Source organism: Octopus sinensis, linkage group LG1 (assembly GCF_006345805.1).
Source record: "Octopus sinensis linkage group LG1, ASM634580v1, whole genome shotgun sequence".
Classification (NCBI taxonomy): Eukaryota; Metazoa; Mollusca; class Cephalopoda; order Octopoda; family Octopodidae; genus Octopus; species Octopus sinensis.
In genome coordinates this window covers 167,620,956-167,641,587 of record NC_042997.1, presented here as the reverse complement: position 1 = coordinate 167,641,587, position 20,632 = coordinate 167,620,956, and the positions used below count along the sequence as shown (strand labels likewise).

The following is a 20,632-nucleotide window of genomic DNA, read 5'->3' as shown; positions in this document are numbered from 1 at the left end:
CATCGACCCCAAAATGATGAAAGACAAAGTTGACCTTGGCGGAATTTGAACTCAGAATGTAAAGAGTGAGAAGAAATGCCGCAAAGCATTGCATCCATGCAATTCTGTCAGCTCACCACCTTAATAATAATAATAATAATAATGATAAATGTTTCAATTTTTGGCTCAAGGCCTGAAATTTAGGTGGATGGGAGCTAGTTGTTTTCATTGACTCTTGTATTTAATTGGTGCTTCTTTTATTGACCCTGAAAGAATGAAAGGCAAAGTTGACCTTGGTGGAATTTGAACTCAGTGTAAAAAGCAAGAAGAAATGCCACAAAGCATTGCATCCAATGTGCTAATAATTCTGCCAGTTCACTATCTTAATAATGGTTTCAAATTTTGGCATAAAGCGAGACTTTCAGGGAAGGTGGTCAGTTGATTGCATCAACCCCAGTGCTCAACTGCTACTTATTATATTAACTCCTAAAGCATAAAAGGCAAATTTGGTGTCAGCAGAATTTGAACTTGGAATGTAATGATGGATGGAATGCCACTAAGTAATTTGCTTAGCATGCTAATGATTCTGCCAGCTTGCTACTTTAATAATAATAATAATAACAATAACAATAATTATTATAATTATTATTATTATTATTATTATTATTATTATATGCTTTCAAATTTTGGCACAAGGCCAGCAGGTTTTAGGGAAGAGAGTAAGTTGAATACATCAACCCCAGTACTCAACTGGTATTTATTTTATTGACCTCAGAAGGATGGAAGGTAAAGTCGACCCAAGTAGTATTTGAACTCAGAATGTAAAACCAGAAGGAATGCCACTAAGCTTTTCATCTAATGCACTAATGATTCTGTCAGCTTTCCACCTTAATAATAATAATAATAATAATAATAATAATTTCTATGTAATCTCAAGTTTTAAAACAAACATAATTTTCTTATGTTTTCTTAAACATTCTCTAGAACAACACTATGTACAAAACCAAATATATGGCACCCTAGGCATAACACCAACATGAACTTCCAACTTGTCTCTTGATGTCTCTGGGTGAGACTTGGCGCCAACTTGTACAAATGTAAAGCAAATGTCAAACATAAAATAATAATATTAAGTACCTATGGTTTCATCATCATCATCATCATCGTCGTTTAGCGTCCGTTTTCCATGCTAGCATGGGTTGGACGGTTCTACTGGGGTCTGTGAAGCCAGAAGGCTTCATCAGGCCCAGTCAAATCTGGCAGTGTTTCTACGGCTGGATGCCCTTCCTAACGCCAACCACTCCGTGAGTGTAGTGGGTGCTTTTTACGTGCCACCCGCACAGGTGCCAGACAGAGCTGGCAAACGGCCACGAACGGATGGTGCTTTTTATGTGCCACCGGCACAAGGGCCAGGCGAGGCTGGCAACGGACACGAAACGGGGCGGTGCTGGCAACGGTCGCGAAACGGAAGGTTCTCTTACATGCCACCGGCACTGGTAACACATCTGCAATTTCCATTGATCGATTTCCATTCTGATCCTCACTTGCCTCAACGGGTCTTCACAAGTAGAGTTTCGACATGCCACCGGCACTGGTAACACATCTGCAATTTCCATTGATCGATTTCCATTTCTGATCCTCACTTGCCTCAATGGGTCTTCACAGTAGAGTATCGACATGCCACCGGCACTGGTAACACATCTGCAATTTCCATTGATCGATTTCGATTCTGATCCTCACTTGCCTCAACAGGTCTTCACAAGTAGAGTATTGTGTCCCAAGAAGGGAAGGTATGCATACGTAGGCTGGCTCCATCCCAAGTAGAAGGCCACGGGTTATGGACTCACTTGTCCTGCCGGGTCTTCTCGCGCACAGCACACTTCCAGAGGACTCGGTCTCTAGTCATTTCCTCAGTGAGACCTAAAGTTCGACGGTCGTGCTTCACCACCTCGTCCCAGGTTTTCCTGGGTCTGCTTCTTCCACAGGTTCCCTCAACCGCTAGGGTGTGGCACTTTTTCACACAACTATCTTCATCCATTCTCGCCACATGACCATACCAACGCAATCGTCTCTCTTGCACACCACAACTGATGCTTCTTAGGTCCAGCTTTTCTCTCAAGGTACTTACACTCTGTCGATTATGAACACTGACATTACACATCCATCGGAGCATACTGGCTTCATTTCTTGCGAGCTTACGCATATCCTCAGCAGTCACGGCCCATGTTTCACTGCCATGTAGCATGGCTGTTCGTACACACGCATCATACAGTCTGCCTTTCACTCTGTGCGAGAGGCCTTTTGTCACCAGCAGGGGTAAGAGCTCTCTGAACTTTGCCCAAGCTATTCTTACTCTAGCAGTTACACTTTCAGCACACCCGCCCCCGCTGCTGACTTGGTCACCTAGGTAACGGAAACTATCACTATTTCTAGTTTTTCCCCGGAAAGTGACGGAAGTGGTCTCAGAGCATTTTCAGTGTTTATTGTTCCTGAACATCTGCCACATACAAAAACCATCTTCCTAGTTAACCTTCCTTTGACATTGCTGCACCTCTTATGTGTCCATAGCTTACACTGGGTACATCTTATAGAGTTTCTACCTACACCTTTTCTACAGATCGAGCAGGGCCATCTACCTGAAGGCGTTTGTGATTTGTCTACCTTCCTACTGATTACGACTTTTGTTTTAGCTAGATTGACTCTGAGGCCCTTCGATTCTAATCCTTATTTCCACACCTGAAACTTCTCCTCCAGTTCTGATAGCGACTCAGCAATTAGAGCAAGGTCATCAGCATAGAGGAGCTCCCAAGGGCATCCTGTCTTGAATTCCTCCGTTATTGCCTGGAGGACTATGATAAATAGGAGGGGACTGAGTACTGAGCCTTGGTGGACCCCTACCTCTACCCGGAATTCTTCACTGTACTCGTTTCCAACCCTCACCCTACTAGCAGCGTCCCTATACATGGCCCGCACAGCTCTCACTAACCATTCATCTATCCCTAGTTTCCTCATTGCCCACCAGATAAGGGATCAGGGGACCCTGTCGAAGGCTTTCTCCATGTCAACAAAAGCCAGGTACAGGGGCTTATCTTTGGCTTGGTATTTCTCCTGCAGCTGCCTTACCAGGAATATAGCATCAGTAGTACTTTTTTCCCTGGCACAAACCCAAACTGCATCTCATCTAAACTAACTCTCTCTCTAATTAGTTGGGCTATGACCCTCTCCGTAACCTTCATCACCTGATCCAACAGCTTGATACCTCTGTAATTATTTGTATCTAGGGCGTCACCTTTACCTTTGTAGCAGTTGACTATTATGCTGCTACACCAGTCATTGGGTATGACTCCTTTGTGTATCACCTGATTAACTATATGGGTGACTAGGCTATAGCCGACACTACCAGACATTTTGAGCATCTCTGCAGTGATTCCTGATGGGCCTGGGGCTTTTCCTGACTTCATGCTTCTAATTGCCTTAGCTACCACGGAACTATCAACTCGGATAGCTGGTCCCTCTGTTGGGTCAACATTCGGCAGACTCTCTTTATCCCATTCATTTTCTTTATTCAGCAAACTTTCATAGTGGCATCTCCAAGCCTCTCTCTTTGCATCCTCATTTAGCGCAAGTGAACCATCTTCCATGCGAACACACTTCTCTCCTACCACATCACGATTCTCTCTCACACACTGTCTTGCAACGCGAAACACCTCCAGTCTTTGGTCCTCACGGCGCAGAACATTGGCAAATTTTTTCTTATCTGCTTCCCCTCTGGCTAAATAAACCTGTCTCTTAGCTTCTCTTTTGGCAGTCTGATACAATTCCCTGCTACCCCCATTTTTCCAGACCTTCAAACCTGTCTCTTTTCTCTAATAGCCCTGTCTACAATATTGTTCCACCACCACGTTATTCTAGGTCAAGAGGGGACTTTGCACCAGCCACAGATCTGGTCAGTGGCTCTCAGCAGGTTGTCCCTTAGAAACGTCCAGCTGTCTTCTACCCCCTGTGATGCTCTATCCCCTTCTACTTCGTCAGAGGCTTCAAGTAATATGTCTCTAATCTCTGTCCATTTGCAGGATCTTTAAGCTTCCAGATCCTTCTTCTCCATATTGGTCGTCTTCTGGTTGTCCTCCTAGTCCTGATCCTAAAGTCACTAACTACCAGTCTATGTTGTGGGGTACATTCTTCACCTGGGAAGGTTTTGGCATTTATAAGCAGCCATCTCTCCCTTTGCCTTGCAAGGATGTAGTCAATTTGGCTGGTATGTTGGCCCGATCGGTAAGTGACTAGGTGGCTGGTAGGTTTCCTGAAGGTTTGTTGTGATAAAACTCACTCAGTCCACTCTATGGAGCGGTTGGTACTAAGACGGGGCATCATGCTATAAAATCCCTACCAAAACAGACAGCAAAGCATAGTGCACTCGTTTGCCTAGCAAACTCCCATCAAACCATCCAACTCATGCCAGCATGGAAAGTGGACATTAAATGATGATTGATATATATATATATATATATATATATATATATATATATAAATATGACCTTTGGAAGTATGCTGTGCGTGAGAAGACCTGGCAGGACAAGTGAGACCATAACCTGTGGCCTCTACCTGGGATGTAGCCAGTCCACTTATGCATACCTTTCCTTCTTGGGACACAAAACTCTACTTGTGAAGACCTGTTGAGGCAAGTGAAAATCAAAATCAAAATCGATCAACATCAATGGAAATTGTAGCTGTGATACCAGTGCTGGTGGCACATAAGAACGTGGCCATTGCCAGCACTGCCCCAACTGGCCTCCATGCCGGGGGCACATAAAAAGCACCATCTGATCATGGCCATTGCCAGCCTCACCTGGCCTCTGTGCCGGTGGCACATGAAAAGCACCAACCAATCATGACCGTTTGCCAGCCTCGTCTGGCACCTGTGCCGGTGGCACGTAAAATGCACCCACTACACTCATGGAGTGGTTGGCGTTAGGAAGGGCATCCAGCCGTAGAAAAATTGCCAGATCAGGTGCAGCCTTCTGGCTTCCCAGATCCCAGTTGAACCGTCCAACCCATGCTAGCATGAAAAGCAGATGCTAAACGATGATGATGATGATATATACATATGTATACTGACAGATTTATCACTATATCTTTGTTTATAATACACAGATGTACAATACACCTAGAAAAAAGAAATTAAATGCATGGATACGCATATACAAATGAGAACATATTCATTTAAACATTGAAATAGATATTGACAGTAATGTAGGTCACTTTTGACTTTGTGAATGCTGTCTATATCATGCCCACTGAGGCATTTGCTTCATAATCTGATAGGTATGTGGAGAGAGAACAACTGAATTAGGCGGGAAAATAATGTTAAGTTTAAAATGGTCTAAATAATTTGTTATGCTCCATTTTATAGTCGTAAAAAGATGGAACAGTGTTGAATAATAAATACTTTCATAATTAAACACTTCTTTCCAGTGGTGACTCACATTATTGAATACTTTCATTTCTAATTATTCTTTGATGAAACATTTTCAATTAAGCTGTGTCGTCAAGCATCAATATTCATTTTGATACCCAGTCACTTGTGTAGTGTGATAGCTATTACAAATGAGGTTATTTTGGTGGCTTTTGACAAGGCACATACTAGCTAACATGGATTTTGTTACTGCTAATACTGCTAGAAATGATCTGTGCAACAGATTTGATATAAGATTATGCATACCTTTTATTGCTTACTTGTTTCAGTCATTAGACTGCAGCTATGCTGGAGCACTACCTTGAAGAATTTTTAATCAAATGAATTGACCCTGTTCTTTTTTTTTTTTTTGCTCTTTAGAAGAATAGCCATTCTCAGTATGTAGAAAAGGAGTTAACATAAACTCTGTACACTGTACTCAATGTAAACTATGGACACACAAAATCTATTGTGGAATCACAGGTGGACTGTCAGAAAAATTAAGCTTCATATGTGATAGATGTGCTGGAGCAGCATGTACAATACACTGGAAATTAAAAAATTTTAAATAAATGTTCCTTCTCGAGCTATGCCAGGCTCATAAGGGCCGGTTTCACGGTTTCAGTGGCATAGAAATTCCCTACCTGGACAGGACGCCAGTCCATCACAGGATTACTCATTTTTGCCACCTGAGTGGACTGGAGCAACATGAAATGAAATGTTTTGCTCAAGAACACAACGCATCACCCGGTCGAGGAATTGAAACCACAATCTTACGATCATGAGTTCAACACCCTAACCACTAAGCCACGTACCTCCACATACACTGGAAATAGATTCTTTTAAATGTTCTGATGGTTCATTAGAAATAGTTGATAGCTTATGTTATCTAGCAAATAAAATTAGCAGGGAGGTGGTTACTCTGAAAGTACAGCAGCTAGGATAAGAATGGGTTGAAAAAGTTCAGGAGCTGCTGCCACTGCTGGAAACAAAGGTCTTTTCCTTCAGATGGAAGAGCAGATTGTAGGACATTCATATTAGAACTGTGATGCTGCCTGATAATGAAACATGGGCTGTGAATTCAGAGGTGCTTGAGAAGACTGGAAAGAAATTAAGCTAGCATGTCTATTGGGTGTGCAATGTAATTGTACATAAATGACATAAGAAAAACTAGTCATAAAAGGGATGAGATGTAGTGTGCAAGAAAGCTGTGCTGGTATGGACAAGTAATGCATATGGACAAGGACAACTGCATTAAGAAGCACTAATTACATAATATGGATAAAACTTAGAGAAGAGGGAAACTCAGGAAGACATAGGATGATGTGGTGAAGATGGACTTTGAACCTCATGGAGGAGAGGACGAAGGACTAGGATGGCTGGCGATATGTGGTGCTCAAGAAGACCTGGTCATTGTGATGAATCTGTCTCACTGTCAGAATCTGGAAGCACAATGAGCATATATAAGTAGAACTGGGCCCCTCACCCTCTTTCCTCCTTAAACTATCCACACTATATATAATCTCTCAAGCCTCAGTGTCCTGGTTCCGAAATTGTGAGTAGAATTGCACTTTTCATCATTTTTTCCCTGATGGCACTCACCTTTCTCACTATCTGGAACTATTTCACTAAATATCCAGCTTTCATTTTACTACAATCCTCTCCACTCACATTTTACATCAATCATCCTTTTGTGCCATCAAATTACCTCTCTTCCTCACTCACTGTTGCAAAAATAGAAATAAGAAGTTTGTAATATTTTATTTCATTTTTAATTAATAAACATTTTTATTTTGAAAATTGGCCCTCATTTCTTTATTTTGTATAATTAAAGTCTGTCTGGAGCCTACTGATACATTTGATTGAGCTTATCTCAGCTTCCTAGGCAGTTAATTGTGACCACAAAACTCCTTTCTGAATGGAATGACATTTATTTTCAGACCTCATTAGGACCAGAAGATATTTCAGCTCCCAACAGATGTTGACACTTCACAAGGGTAAAGTGATACCAATAACAGAGTACTGCTTACACATCCTGGATTGTATCCAGAGAAGCGCCACACTGCTGATTGGTACTTCAACACCATAGGAAACACTCCAGCCTTTGTTTTACAGAAATACTGTTTCCTCTCTCTGTCATTTCTATTGTTACTATAATGGCATATACTTCTTGGAGTTGGCTTATCTCATACCTCCTCCACTCAGGCACCATCAACTCACACATCTCTCATTACCCTTGGGTGCTTCCAACCCCGTTTCTCCACATTAACCATTAGGTCCCCTCTTTCTTTCCAAGAACACCGGTCTTCTGGAATCTCCCCATTCACATTTTTCCAGTGGTATTGACTTGCAACAGCTCAAATGAAACATTGATAGCATTAATTCTCCAATCTCAGAGGGCCTGCATGAGTCATGTATCCTGCCTCTTCTTACAGATTCAGTAAGTAAAAAAATCAGGGATTCAGTACAGGAGTCAAACCCACAACTTCACAATTCTAAGTCCAACACACTGAGCATTGAGGAAATGACAAAGGACCAGGAGATGTGGTGATTTGCTGTACTTGATAAGATGCATCAAGTTAAGTAGAATCCCTGTCTTCCACATATATAGGCTTGTCCTTCAGGTGCCAGTGCCACTTAAAAAGCACCCATGCTGGTGTCACATAAATGCACTTGTGCCTGTGGCATGTAAAAAGCACTCAGCACACTCTGTTAAATGGTTGGTATTAAGAAGGGCATCTAGCTGTAGAAACCATGCTATAACAGATAGTTGGAGTCTGGACAGCCCCCTGCTGGTCAGCTCCATGTCAAATTGTCCAACCCATGCCAGCATGGAAAGAGGATGCTATACGATGATGATGATAATTTTGCATGAACATCATGGAATTTGAAAACTAGTAAAATTATAATTGCAACAATGTAATATTACATGACTAGCTGTTTCAGTTATTTGACCATGGCCATGCTGGTGCACTGCCCTTTAGTTGACCCTGGACTTATTCCCTGTAAGCCTGGTGCTTATTCTATAAGTCTCTTCTGCTGAACCACTAAGTTATGGGGATGCAAACACAGACACAAACACACACACACACACATATATACAATGGTCTTCTTTCAGTTTCCATCTACCAAATCCACTCACAAGGCTTTGGTCAATCTGAGTCTATAGTAGAAGACACTCTATAGAGTTGAATTTCATGTACCCACCTGTTGCCAACTTTCCTCCTTCACCCATTTTGTAATGGGTATTACCCATTTTTCTGAGCTCTTTTCACAGCTATACCCAGTTTGAAATTTGCATTAGCTTTTCAATGGAGAGAAAAAAATGGGAGTGGGACTTGTTTGTAGTTTGTAGAGAAAATGTTAAAAATAGTCTTTTCCCGCAACTAAAAGACATGGAGAACTATCGAACAAGGCGAATAAGTATCGGCAATGGAGGAAAGAAGAGAGAACTAACAGTCAATCATTCTTGAACTCCCAGAATGAAAACCTAAACACCTGAAAGATTTTCCCTCTATTCATTACTAAATCTCTTTCCCTCTTCTTCATCATTAAAAGTAAAGAAGCTAGAAAAGATTGATTGTATTTCAGTCTAATTGTCATCTTAAATGACTGAGGCTTTCCTTTTCCTGTCTCTATCGCTTCACTACTTTTCTTTATGGTTAAGAGAGTGAAGGTGCATGGCTCAGTGATTAGAGGTATTTAGCCCATGATTGTAAAGTCATGGGTACGATTCCCAACGGCATGTTGTGTTCTTGCGCAAGGCACTCTACTTCACCTTGCTACAGTTCACTCAGCTGGCAAAAATGAGTTGTTGTAATTCAAAGGGGCCAACCTTGTCACATTCTGTGACAAGGCTGAATCTCATTGAGAACTACGTTAATGGTATGCATGTCTGTAGAGTATTCAGTCACCACTTGCGCATTAATTTTACGGGTAGACTGTTCCATTGATCAGATAAACAGGAACCTCATTGTTGTAAGCAATGGGGTGTCATTTTTTAATAAGAGTGAAAGGAAAGGAAATGTTCCTTGTCATAAGGCAAAAATGTTGTATTTAGTATAAGCAGTGATATAGTTGCTATTCCATCATGTAGTGTCCTCACCCTCAACTCACACTCAGTTTCATAACAACAGCCTGCCATTCAAGAATGGTGTCGGGTGTCAATGAAAAGCCCTCGACTACAACAAGACGACAAAAGTTGTTTTTTTTTCCAAGGACTGGGGTCTCCCGCCCCTAATCCCTAGACCATCACCTAATCACCCTAACCCATCTTGTTGCTTAACAACAACAACAACAATAGCAACAGCCTGCACATTGGTGTTTATCTAGGGAATTGGACCTCCAGATCTGTGAGACTCATGAATGCCACTGTTAGGACCGGTTTAACACCCATAGTGACCCTAACAACTAAAAAGATTTTCCTGCCCCAATGTAAGATCGTTATTCTTTTTCTTTCAACCACTTGAAGGTTTATCTTGCTCAAGTCTACTCAACCGACCAAAAGGAGTTGTAGCTGTAATTCAAAGGAACCAGCTTTGTCACATTCTGTGTGAGGCTGAATCTTCCTGAGAACTACATTAATGGTATGTATATCTGTGGAGTACTCAGACACTTGCATGTTAATTTTATCCTTGTGTGGTAATGAAAAGTGTAAGTGACATCCAATATTTGCTGTAGTCATTTGTCTTTGATTTAACAAAGTGTCTGTATATCTAAGTATCTACTTTTCTTTCAATGTATGTATCAATCTACTCTGAAAATACTGATAAACATTAAAAAACAGGAAACGAACACCACCTTCCTTTCAGTTACCACTCACTGTCCTTCTTTCTGTCTCACTTCCTCTTTCCCACTTTTAATTTAACAATGTATGTATGTATGTATGTATGTATGTATGTATGTATGTATGTATGCATGCATGTATGTATGTATGCATGTATATGTATGTATGTATGTATGTATGTATGTATGTATGTATGTATGTATGTATCTATCTATCTATCTATCTATCTATCTATCTATCTACTTTTCTTTCATTGTATGCATCAGTCTACTCTGAAAATACTGGTAAACATTTAAAAACAGAAAAAGGAATGCCACCTTCCTTTCAGTCACCACTCACTGTCTCTCTCTCTCACTTCCTCTCTGTCCCTCTTCTCTCCCACTTTGCCACTCATTCCTACTATACCTCCTCTGCTTAACACCTTTTATTTCTCTTTTTCTTTGTACCTCTCCCTTCAACCTTTTTACCTCTTCCTTTAAAGTAAGTGTGACACACACCACAAGTATGAACATACGTACACAAAAAAACAAAAGTTAGCATATTAATATTATTGATGATGATATTACTCTCTGTGGCCTCAGCAAATTTTCGACATTATATGTCATATGACAGGTAACACTTTAGTATATATTATAAGTAATCAGATATGGTGACAAGTTTGATGAATAAGAATACATAGCAGCTATATTGTGTTCATGACCAAACATTTAACTCAAATAAACCAGTTCGGGCACCATATGGGAATGGAACCTGTTTTTCATTTAATTCTCTCAGATGAACTGAACCATGTAAAATAAAGGTAGGTGAGCAGAGACACACAAATAAAGCAATTTCATATATAATCTGCATATATATATTTTTATGTATATTGTTTGATTTTAAATGTTGACTCATGTCTTTTATGAATTCATACATCTGTTCATCTAGTTTCCCTCGCTATACTATTATAATGCACTGACATGTTCACACTAGTACTTTCATCTAGGTTGTATCACACCCTGACTCCCTTCAAGTGCATGCTATATTTGTTAATATTTTCCCAGTCGTTAGTATTATCTGACTGACTCAAGTATTGAACTCACACCCACGAGTTAAACAGTTAGAACTTAACCAATGTTCTGTAGGACAATGTTCTATAGTGATGAAAATTAGGAACTTTAAACCTAAAATTATACATCTTTGGGGTTGTGGGTTTAATATTCTCTGCTAGGCTTCCATGTGGTGTTTGTGCCCATTCTGGACCAACTAAGAGGGTTATCAGAACTCAGAATGTGTACTGAGTAATTCAGTAGTGGAGGCACATGGCCTAGTGGTTAGAGCAGTGGACTCGTGGTCGAGGGATCGCGGGTTCGAATCTCAGACCAGGCGATGCCTGTGTTTATGAGTGAAACACCTAATCTCCATGCGGCTCCAGCTGAAAGTAATGGCAAACTTCTGCTGACTCTTTTGCCACAACTTTCTCTTACTCCTTCCTCCTGCATCTTGCAGCTCACCTGCAACGGACTGGTGTCCCATCCAGGTGGGGAACCTATACACCAAGGAAACCAGGAAACCGGCCCTTATGAGCCAGGCATGGCTCGAGAAGGAACAAAGGAAGGAGTACTTCAGTTGTTTCCTCTTATGACTTTGTTCCATAACAGCTGGCAACATCCATTTCATCATCATCATCATCATCATCGTTTAGCGTCCGTTTTCCAAGCTGGCATGGGTTGGACAGTTTGACTGGGGTCTGAGAAGCCAGAAGGTTGCACCAGGCCCCAATCTGATTTGGCAGTGTTTCTACAGCTGGATGCCCTTCCTAACACCAACCACTCCAAGAGTGTAGTGGGTGCTTTTTTTACATGTCACTGGCACATGGGCCAGAGGAGCTGGCATCGACCATGATCGGATGGTGCTTTTACATGCCACCAACATGGAAGCCAGTCAAAGTGGCACTGGCATTGGCCACATTCAGATGGTGTTTTTTACGTGCTACCGGCATGGGGCTCACAGCTACAATTTCCATTTGATTTGATTTTGATATTGCCGTTGATGTTGATGTACTTGACTGAAAAGTCTCCTCAAGCATGGCATGTCACCTTCAATCCAAAGTACTTTTGAGTGGGCCGGTTATGTGATACTGGTGTAGGTTACAGCTGTGGACTCACTTTATTTGCTAGGTATTCTCAGTCACAGCATATCTCCAGAGGTCTCGGTCTTTTGTCATTGCCTCTGTGAGGCACAACGTTCGAAGGTCATGCTTCACCACCTCATCCCATGTCTTCTTGGGTTTCCCTCTACCCCAGATTCCTTCCACTGTTTGGGAGTGGCACTTCTTCACACAGCTCTCCTTGTCCATCTGCAGTACATGACCATACCAGCGCAAACGTCTCTCTTACATGCCACATCCAATGCATCTTATGTCTAACATTTCTCTCAGGGCACTTACACTCTGTCGTGTGTGCACACTAGCATTACACATCCAGCAGATCATGCTAGCTTCATTTCTTTCGAGCCTACACATCTTCAGGCAGTCACGGCCCATGTTTCACTGCCATAAAGCATGGCAGTTCACACACATGCATCATACAAACCTACCTTTCACTCTGAGTGAGAGGCCCTTTGTCACCAGTAGGGGTAGAAGCTTTCTGAACTTTGCCCAGGCTATTTTTATTCTAGTGGTAACACTCTCTGAGCTTCCACCCCCACTACAGACTTGGTCACCTAGGTAGTGGAAGCTATCAACTACTTCTAGTTTCTCCCCCTGGCATGTAATGGAGTGTTTTCTGAGCATCTGTGGTGTTTATTGCCCCTGTGCATCTGCTGCACTTGAAAGCTATCTTCCCGGTTAATCTTCCTTTAATGTTGCTGCACCTCTTATGTGAGGTGCAGACTTAGTGTGTGACACTCAGTAAGCTGTCCCGTAAGAATTTCCAGCTACCTTCTGTGTCCAAGGACTGTAGTTCCTCCTGAATTCTACAAATTATCAGCCATACTTGATTTTAATATCTCGCTACAGATTGCAACATTTTGGAGTCCCTCAAGCCTTACTGTTTGGAAACAGATAGCATCATCTTTGTATTCACTGACACAGCTGAATGGATGGACTGTCTGCATTTCTTTATTATAATCTCTTCTGAAGGAGGACCTGTTCAGGAGAGAAGTCCCTGAAAGGCAGACCTGTTTTTGAAATTATCATGATGGTGCATGGATCACAGATCTGAATTTTTTCCAACACGCCTCTTATATTAAACAGATCACAGCAGGTTTCTAACATTCTTGATTCCTTATATCTCTACTCTTGGAATGAGCAAGTAAGTTTAGTTCTTAGAACATTCAGAACATTTTCCTTCTCAGCTGTGAATTGTTTTGAAGATCTTTCTGAAGTCTCATGATCCAGCAGAACAAGTGCTTCTTCCAGATGAGACCAGGTTAAAAAGATATTGGCTACATATCTCAACTAGGAGGTTGGCTTAGGTAGCATTGTTTCCTAATACCATTTCTACAAACTATCACATCAACCACTTTCTTCCTAAATAACTTTTATCTCATGTCACTTCTTTCACTAACCACCTGTATCTTGTACCCATCCCTATGAAAGACATCCATAAGAATATGTGATTGAAGGCAACATTGTTACCAAAGGTGATCATTACGGAAAGCTTGTATCAAGAATTGAACTGAGATCTGATACTACCAGTCTCCCTTACATGCTTGTAGCTTCCAGTCTTAATGGCCTTCACAACAACAGTCAATGAATACTGAAGTCAATCGGTGAATACAATAGGTCTGATCTATTTGTATATGGATAATTATATGTAACACTGCATAGATTGATGCTGATATAGTAACAACATAGAAAAATGGTATCTGCATTGCACTCACTGAAGTTTCTCAGTGTTAAAATTTTCTTAGACTTTTACATCACCTAGATACATAAGTTAGACACATTTATAGATACACACATGTTTTAGGTCTTATTAATTTTCAAAATCATAATTATTCATCATTACTATCAACAATGTCAACAGCAGCAGAACAAAGCAAAAGTAGTACATTAAAGTTGTGTATCATCAGAAATTATTTAAAATTTTAACAGCTTAAATAACAATGTGTTATATGAATTTATGTAATATTGTAGCATTCAAGCATTGTGTTTTTGATTTGGCTTGAAACAGAATCAGGAGCTTTAGAAATAGGATCCAACTATTCAAATTTTGACTTAATGCATTACCATAAAAATTGTTAATGTTTGTTAATGTCAACATAATTGCTAGATAGGAGGAAATATAGGTATATCAGGAGTGTTGGCAGTTACCAGCTGTTCATTAATAAAGGTCATTTCACTTCAAATTGCCAATTCAAACTGTCAGTGGGAGCCTTACTATGGTTAAGAGCAGATTTCTAACATACTGTACCACATCTGAGCTATCCTCTACCAGAGTTTACATTCCAAAGGCATCAATGTGGGTCAAACTTTGGGTGATATAATAATGGAACTCTTTAAATACTTGACATAATTCTCATGTGTTTTTATTGTCCTTTGCTTTACTATTGTCTTTTGCTGCTATTTCGATTTTCTTGTGGCGAAGCTAGCCATTTTATTTGACCACTTCCAGCTGTAGATTATATAAAGAACCCCTTCGCAGATGGTTTCTCTCAAATCTTCTCATCTTGTCCTGCTATTTGACATCATCAAAGCACGACGCGAAATATCCAGGCGCTAAGCTAAGAAACTTCTCTAGTTTTTAATCATTCATCATTCTTTCATTCATTTAATATGTATTATTAACATGCTAATGCTCTTGAGTTAAAATAACTTTGTAACTTGTAATTCATTAATAACTTCGAGAACTGTATCCCTTTAAATATTTGTCATAATTCTTGTGTTTCTATAGTTCTTTGCTTCACTATTGCCCTTTACTGCTATTTCGATTTTCTTGTGGTGAAGCTAGCCATTTCTTGTTCTGTTCGCAATGCACCAACCCTTTCCTGCCCCCACCACCAATTCTGGAAATCCCTTCTCTCGTACTGGAAATCTCTTCTCTTATACCGTTAATCTCTTCTACCAGTAACCTCTCCCCTTATACTGAAAACTCCCACAGAGCTCTCCCTGCTGCAACAGAAGACCTACATATCCCCATCCCTCCCCACCTTCCACATTCTAGTGAAGTTGAACTTCTTATCTGGTCACCACGGTCCCCAGATCTCAATATTATTGGACATTTATGGTGCATTTTAGAAAATCAAGGAGTTGATATCCTCCACCATCATCACTACAAGAACTGGAGATGAGGTGGTGAAGCATTATCTTTGAACTTTGAGCCTCACAGAGACAATGACTGGTGACTGAGAACTTTGGCAATATGTTGTGCTTGAGAAGACCCTTCAAGCCAAGTGTACCTGTGCTGGTGACACGTAAAGAACATCTTTTGTATGTTGGGCCTCATGGAAGCAATGACCAAGACCTTTGGCATTATGTCATGCCTGAGAAGAAGACCCATCAAACTGAGCAAAATTGCAATTGTGGCAGATACTAGCGTCATGCAAATTGGCACCTGTGCTGGATACTGGAATGGACATAGCCAATCTGAAAGAGGCAGCCCAGGATAGAACTGACTGGAGGACACTAATCCATCGAGTAACTGAGAGTCGACTTCGACTGAGCGGATAGATAGATAGCTGATGGAAGATAAACATACCCATTACACTCTCAGAGTGGTTGATGTTAGGAAGGGCATCCAACCATAGAAAACCATGCTAAATCAGACTGGAGTCTGGTGCAGCCTTCCAGCATGGCAGCCCAGTCAAATTGTCCAACCCATACCAGCATGGACAATGGACGTTAAATGATGATGATAAGAATGTATTCATTTTATTACACCACTTATGAACTAATCTATACAGGTCCTTTAAATATGCAGTTGAATCCATAAAAATAATCATAATTCAACTTTCCAAGAGAATACAACTAGCAAACCACTTTAGTCGAGCAAATCGACCCCGGGACTTATTCTTTGTAAGCCCAGTACTTATTCTATCGGTCTGTCTTGCCGAACCGCTAAGTTACGGGGAAGTAAACACACCAGCATCGGTTGTCAAGCAATGCTAGGGAGACAAACACAGACACACAAACATGCACACACACATATATATATATATACATATATACGATGGGCTTTTTTCAGTTTCCGTCTACCAAATCCACTCACAAGGCTTTGGACTGAACCCGGAACCATGTGGTTGGTTAGCAAGCTACTTACCACACAGCTACTTAGATATGTGATCTAATTACACAGATCAGGTGTAATTAAATATGCAGTTGGGTCCATAAAAGTAATTGTAAATTGATAAAATAGCTAGGTTTCAATCCATGTAAAAAAAAAATGCATCTAGATGTTTTCAGTTGTACTCACAAAAAGGTATAAATAATTATAGACTCAAATGCTTTCAAGTTCAAAAAGTTTCATGAGAATAAATACTTGGGTTTAGTTTCCTTATCAAAATGGCTCATTTAATTCTATAAATACATTGTATGTCCAGTAATTGCAAACTCAGTTTTTGCATAGTGTAAGATTTTTAGAACAAGTCTTTCATTTAATAATTGAGATGAAATTATTTTGTTGCATCTTGGAAAGGTCATTATGAAAAGAAACATACACACCAGTTCTATTTAATTTTTTTATCATCAATTAATTTGTAAACCAATTAACCAATCAATTGTTTGTCGAATCAATCAATTAGCAGATTCATCAGAGCCCTTTTGTTCCCATTCATGGCCTCATCATTGACATGCCCTTGTTACTCCAGGTCTGTCCATCATCTAGTTTTCAGATTCTATATTATGACACCTACATGGATCTACACTTATAAGTGAATGGAAACTATCACTTAAGACTATGCATGTAAAATGCCACCACTGCTACTACCACCACCTTTACTGCATTATTTAATGCAGCTCATTTGTCCATTGTGAAAAGAATGCCATATCCTAAGTGGTGAACTTGTGCAAAAGCAACAAAAGCACTGTTATACAAACAACTTTTCTGCAGTTAAACAAGTGTTGGATGTTGTTTCAAATAACAATGATCAGAAAAGAGTGTCAACAACAGGCTCATGGACCACTTTCAGCCTTAATCCTTTAGCATTCGAATTTCTTTGTCAAATGTATTGCTAATTTATTTACATTGTTTTGCATTAATCACATTATTTTGTAGTTTCAAAATTTCAATGGTGCACTTTTATATTTTTATAATGACATTGTTGGGTAAGTGTGAGAGGTTGGATCTGGTCAGTTTTAATATAAAACAGGTAACATATTTGTGCTAGACATGGCCGAATCAAATGCTAAAAAGTTAATGAAGTTGGAAATAGGAATAGCGGTTATATTGTGGAATCAAATATTACAATATTATCAAATGATCAGTGTTGGTTTGTAATCAATGAATTCTTACAGAGATATATTCAAGCTAAGTGGTTCAATTTTTGCAACACTGAACAAAATAATAAATAAGAAAAAAAACCCATCAGAGAGTGAATATTGGTAATAAACTCTTAATGCAAGCATAGTGCCAACACATTTGACCCACTTGTTGAATTTCAGATTCTCTCTCAGAAATTTTAAAGCTAAACACTTCTTGCTATGTGTGATGATTTGCTTTTATCCTGCTCAAATACCAGAAAGTTTACTAAAACAATGAATGTTCTATTGTGGAGTTCTTCATCAGTTAAAGGCATTTAAACCTGAAGATGTTGTAAAGATGTCACCAAATTGTGTCAAATCAGATCCAGGAGATTTGTAAGAAAGTCTCAGAGAAGAATTTGTTCAATTTAAAGCTAACATTGCTTTTCATATTGGTGCCAAGCAAGAGCTTGTAAACTTAGAGTTTTATTAATTGATGACTGCGAATTCTTTCAACCTTTGTTTCCAAAGCTAGAAGCCTAGCACATCTTTTTGTCACTAATAATTACCAACTGTGATGGTAAGCAGTCATTTTCAAAACTGAAAAAAATTTTAAATGAACCAAGGACCATCTTTGGTCAAAATTGTTGACCAATCTCACTGCAATGAACATTGAACATAAACTTACCTATGAAACTGATATTCCCACTGTCAACAGATTTGCTCATACTAAATCTAGAACATGTAACGTTTAAATTATAGCTTATTATATAAGTAAGAGCATTAATATTTATAAGTATTTCTTAACTCATGCTACAAGCTGGTACTACATTAATCCAGTTCTAGAGTTGGCTGCTTTTCCTAACAGGTTCAACAGGTACATTGGGTATCTTTTAATTTGAAGTTTAAACTGTGTCACCCATACAATATAACAAATGTAAATTTTAAACATAAAATAATATGACAAAGAAGAATGTGATCATACTTAATAAAGGCGGCAAGATGGCTGAATCCTTACTGCACCAGGCAAAATGTTTAGCAGTATTTTGTCTGCTTTATGTTGTGAGTACAAATTCTGCCATGGTGGGCTTTGCCTTTCATCTTTTTGGGGTTGATAAAATAAAAGGTCTGTTGGGCACTGGGGTTGATGTAATCAACTTACACCCTCCCCTAAACTTGCTGGCCTTGTGCCAAAATTTGAGACAAATCTAACACCTAATACATAATCAACAGATCCTACATATGGTTCACAACTCATGGTGGAGGACTGGAAGTCAATTTTTCCAATGGAACCAAGGAAACTATATCAAATTGCTGATATTTTCTATTGGTTGCAACTCCGAACTGAAGTGTTACCATTAAGTGACAGATCAGGATTTGAACCCAGACTGTGTAAACTGGAACAGACACTTCAAAGCATCCTGTCTGACACACTAACAATTCTGTTTGTCTTATCAACCCCAAAAAGGGTTAAAGGTAAAGTTGACCTTAATAAGATTTGTACCTAGAGTGCGCAGTTAAATATTGTAAAGTGTCCTACTGCCGTTGCCAATTCACTGCCCACAACTCATATTTTACAGTATTCTCTTCAATAATATAACATAACCTTCACAACATAATGATCACTTGGCCTATGCAATCATCACCCAATAAAAGACGGGTAGCACAACTCACACAAGCTCCAGGGAATCACCACCACACTATGAAATAGCAGAAAATATATACCTATACAATCAAAACCTGAACCTAGCACACATAACACAATTCAACATAGCATAAAACATAAATACACTTATCTATTAGCGGGCCCTTTATGAAGTCACTTGACCTGCCAGAAGTAGAAACCAAATCTCCCTTGATTCACATGCCACTATCTCAGAGAAAAAGAATACACTGGATGGTCACAGTTGGAATGTTTTGGTTATACAGCTGTTCAATCAGAGCTAACCCAGGACTAAACAACAGTAGTAACAACAGAATAATAGAGATAAAACTTGAGCCAATATGTGAACGTCTACTTAGTCACTTCACCTACAAGAAATAGCATCATAGCCATGTGTTGAAAGGAATTCTTAGAGGTTTGGATAATTCACCTTTGATAACATGGGTATTTCGTTCAACATCCTTAAACAATCCTTATTCAGGGATCTTTTGAGCGGGATGGGCTACTCGATCAGAAAAAATTCTAACTGAGCCCCACCTGCAAGGTCATGTGCTGTTTATCTTGATATGAGATTACCATGTCGTGCACATATGATTGTGATGCATATGCCTGGTGTACACTTATCAGATGGGTAGTCATGATGAGTATACTGAGCTTCGTATATTTTACCCCAGTGTCACTTTGATAGCATGCACTGCTCTCTCACTCAATAATAATAATAATCTTTTCTACTCTAGGCACAAAGCCTGAAATGTTGAGGAAGGGGACTAATTGATTAAATTGACCCCAGTGTTTCACTGGTATTTATTTTCATCAACCCCAAAAGGATGAAAGGCAAAGTTGACCTCGGTGGAACTTGAACTCAGGACGTAAAGATGGCTGAAATGCTGCTACTAAGCATTTTGCCAGGCATGCTAATGATTCTGCCAGCTCACTGCCTTTTTGATAATAATAATGATGATGACGATGATGTTGATGATGATGCACAAGATCAATGTTTAGTCACACACAATTATAAGAATAATGAAAATGGATCCTAACACCAAAAGCAGAATGTGCAACGAACAAAATGAATCAGATGACCATGTTATCGCCGATTACCCAGGACTTGCCAAATCTGAATTTTTACATGGGCATGATCAAGTTGGCAGCTACATCCACTGGGAAATATGCCAGCACTGATATGAAAATGAATAAGAGGAGACACAAACACATTCCATTCACAGTACATGACAATAACCTAGCTACAATGATCTGATGTATGCCTGCCCAAACTGACAAAGAGATCAAGGCAAACTGTCCAGACATGATAATAAAGGACAGGAAACCAAACACATGTGCATTGTTAGATATCACAATTTTTTCCAA

The 20,632-nt window shown here is 39.7% G+C and overlaps 1 long non-coding RNA gene across 1 annotated transcript; it reads right to left on the bottom strand.

The window, feature by feature from the left end:
- Positions 1-453: 453 nt before the first annotated feature.
- Positions 454-20,007, bottom strand: LOC118766449. Its single transcript, XR_005002383.1, has 3 exons — positions 19,971-20,007; positions 10,667-10,672; positions 454-572 (listed from the first exon to the last, which is right to left on the bottom strand). It is a non-coding gene; the product is annotated as an uncharacterized LOC118766449 (long non-coding RNA).
- Between the last annotated feature and the right edge of the window lie 625 nt (positions 20,008-20,632).